This window comes from Cebus imitator, unplaced genomic scaffold (assembly GCF_001604975.1).
Source record: "Cebus imitator isolate Cc_AM_T3 unplaced genomic scaffold, Cebus_imitator-1.0 Scaffold348, whole genome shotgun sequence".
NCBI classification, from domain to species: domain Eukaryota; kingdom Metazoa; phylum Chordata; class Mammalia; order Primates; family Cebidae; genus Cebus; species Cebus imitator.
Genome location: NW_016107663.1, coordinates 410,342 through 413,925, shown reverse-complemented (window position 1 = coordinate 413,925; position 3,584 = coordinate 410,342). Strand labels below are relative to the sequence as shown.

Below are 3,584 nucleotides of genomic sequence, written 5' to 3'. Positions count from 1 at the left end.
TTCGCTCTTGTTACCCAGGCTGGAGTGCAATGGTGCGATCTCGGCTCACCGCAACCTCTGCCTCCTGGGTTCAGGCAATTCTCCTGCCTCAGCCTCCTGAGTAGCTGGGATTATAGGCACGCGCCACCATGCCCAGCTAATGTTTTGTATTTTTAGTAGAGATGGGGTTTCACTGTGTTGATCAGGATGGTCTCGATCTCTTGACCTCGCGATCCACCCGCCTCGGCCTCCCAAAGTGCTGGGATTACAGGCTTGAGCCACCGCGCCTGGCCACGCCCAGCTAATATTTTGTATTTTTAGTAGACATGGGGTTTCACATCTCAAGCTGGTCTCAAACTCCTGACCTCAGGTGATCTGCCCTCCTTGGCCTGCCAACATGCTGAGATTACAGCCATGAGCCACTACACCCAGCCCTATTGTCCCAATTTTTGTGATAATGCTTTTCTTGTCTTCATAGTTTGCCCTGAGGTATGCATCTATAAATAATACAGTCCAGTTTTGTCTGGTTTTGAGCTCTATAAATCAGATGATACTATATGCATTCTACTGTGTCTTTCTAGTTTGCATCATTATGCTTGTGAGATTTTTCCATGTTGTAGATATAATTTTCCTTTTTTTAAATTAAAAGTAATTTTGGCTGGACATGATAGCTCACTTCTGTAATCCCAGCGCTTTGGGAGGCTGAGGAAGAAAGATCTCTTGAGGCCAGAAGTCTGAGACCAGCCTGGCAACAATGGGAGACTTGTCTCTACAAAAAATTTAAAAAAATTAGTTGAGCATGATGGTATGCACCTGTAGTTCCAGATTCTCAGAGGCTGATGTGGGAGGATCACTTGAGCCTGGGAGTTTGAGGCTTCAGTGAACTGTAATTGCGCCACTGCATTCTAGCCTGGGAGAGCAAGGCCTTGTCTCTAAAAAAATTTTTTTTAATTGTTTTTCTTAACCTTTTAACAGAGTTTTACATGTATAGTAGCACATAGCCACAATGTTGTACAGCAGATCTCTAGAATGCATTCATTTTGCATTACTGAAACTTATACTTTTTGATTAACAATGCCCCATTTCCCGAAAGCCCCTGCCCTGGCAACCACTGTGTCCGTCTTTGCTCCTATGAGTTTGACTATGTTAGATACCTCATTGCAGTGGAATCATGCAGTATTTGTCCTCCTGGGACTGGCCTATTTCACCTTGCATAATGGCTTCAAGGTTCGTCTGTGTCATCTCATGTTGCACGATTTTCTTTTTTTTTTAATTTTTATTATTTAATTTTATTGCATAGTATTTTATTATTTTTCAGACAGGGTTTTGCTCAGCTGTCCAGGCTGGAGTGCAGTGACATGATCATAGCTCACTGCAGCCTTGAACTCCTTTCCTGGGCTCAAGTGATCCTCCTGCCTCAGCCTCCCGAGAAGCTGAGACCACAGGAGTGTACCACCATGACTGGCTAACTTTTTAATTTTTTGTAGATACTGAGTCTTGCTATGCTGCCTAGGCTGGTCTCAAACTCCTGGACTCGAGCGATCTTCCCACCTTGTCCTCCCAAAGTCCTGGGATTACAAGCATGAGCCACAGCACCTAGTTGATTTTTTTCTTTTTAAAGGCTGAATATTTCATTCTTTTGTGTATACCTCTGCAAAGAAAACTCCCATTTCCTCTCTACTCTCTACCCACCTAATAATTCTTCACCTCTGTCACCAAATGTGTGGTGGATTTTTCCCCACAGTAGTTCGGTTCTTTAGCAGACGCTAGGTGTCCTACATTTGCTCAGTTCTGATACTAACTGCCAGGAGTTAGTCCAGTTCTCCCTGTCCACCCCTACTCCAGACCCCCCACTTAAGGCTGCAGTCACAAATGGTAAGTGTTCCACATTCAGCTCACAGGACAGTTTCTTTACTGGATTATTAGTTGATTGTAAAAGGATACAACTCAGAAGCAGCCAGCAGGAAGAGATGCACAGTGCAAGGTATGCGGGAAGGGGCATGGTGCTTCCAGGCCCTTCCCAGGCACACCAGCCTCCCACCATCTCTGCATGTTCTCACCAAACCAGGAGCCCCCTGAGCCTCGTCCTTCTGGGTTTTTATGTAGGCCTCCTTACCTAGACATGATTGATTAAATAATTGGCCATTGGCAGTTAAGTCAATTTCCAGCCCCTTTGTCCTCCCTGGAGGAAGTTTGGTTTGGTTCGGTTGTTTTGAGATGGAGTCTCACCTGTTGCCCAGGCTGGAATGCAGTGGTGTGATCTTGGCTCACTGCAACCTCTGCCTGCTGGGTTCAAGAGATTATCATGCGTCAGCCTCCTGTGTAGCTGGGATTACAGGTGTGCACCATCACGTCTGGCTAATTTTTTATTTTTAGTAGAGATGGGGTTTCGCCATGTTGGTCAGGCTGGCCTGGAACTCCTGACCTCAGGTGATCCTCTCACCTTGGCCTCCCAAAGCGCTTGTCTACAGAGAATACAGGCATGAGCCCCTGCACCCCGCCAATTTTGTATTCTTTAACAAATCTCTCCCTACCCCATGCCCTCCACCCTTCCCAACCTCTATTGTCCTCTGTTCTACTTTTTACTTCTGCGAGAGCAACATTTTTTAGGTTCCACATATGAGTGAGAGCAGGTGGCATTTAACTTTTCGTTCTTTATTCCACTTAATGTCTTCAGGTTCTATGTTGCTGTGAATAACAGGATTTCATTTTTCTTTTTTTCACCTTCAGCTGTCTTGATAGAGTTATAAGGATTTCATTTTTTTTAATGGCTGAATAGTATTCTGTTGTGTATATGTACTTGATCGCTTGTTGAACAACTTGGTTGATTCCATGTCTTGGCTGTTGTGGATAGTTCTGCGATAAGCATGGTAGTGCAAATGTCTCTTTGATATGCTGACATCTTTTCCTTTGCAGAAGCGCTCAGTAGTGAGCTTGCGGAATCATATGGTAGGTCTATTTGTAGTTGTTGGAGATCTTCTGTACGATTCCCCATAGTGGCTGTACTAGTTTACATTCCCGCCAGCAGTGGAAGTGTAAGAGTTCTCTTTTCTCTTCATCCTCACCAGCATTTGTTATTTTCTGTCTTTTTGATAATAGCTATCCTAACCCAGGGAGGATGATACCTTGTTTTTTTGTTTTTTTTTCTTTAATTAAAAAAAAATTTTTTAGAAAGGCTGATAAAAAATGCCTTTCTAAAAAATGCCAAAAAATATAGAACATCAACATAATTAAGAAATTGCACCAATTAATGGGCAAAGCAGCCAGCCAACATTAAATGACAGCATCAAACTCATGTATATTGTTATTAATTCTAAATTCAAATCGACTAAATCCCCCAATCCAAAGACACAGACAGGCAAAAAAAGCCAAGACCCATGGGTATGCTACATCTAGATCCATCTTACATGCAAGGATACACAAAGACTCAAAACAAAGGGATGGAGAAAAATTTACCAACCAAATGGAGAGCAAAAATAAATAAATAGAAAGCAAGAGTTGCAATTTTTGCTGATAAAATAGACTTCAAAGCAACAAAGATCAAAAGAAGCAAAGAAGAATATTACATAAAGATAAAAGGATCAATATAACAAGAAGAGCTAAAG

At 42.7% G+C, this 3,584-nt stretch overlaps 1 protein-coding gene across 4 annotated transcripts in view; it reads left to right on the top strand.

Moving 5' to 3' along the window:
• Positions 1-3,584, top strand: part of BLM (BLM RecQ like helicase) — a 93,977-nt gene that overhangs the window by 4,529 nt on the left and 85,864 nt on the right. Inside the window, exon 2 of one of the 4 annotated variants that reach the window (XM_017506102.1) lies at positions 2,896-3,014. The exons of the other annotated variants lie outside the window; for them this stretch is intronic. The gene's annotated coding sequence lies outside the window, so the exon portion shown is untranslated. The remainder of the gene's footprint in view (positions 1-2,895; positions 3,015-3,584) is intronic. 4 annotated transcript variants of the gene reach the window in all.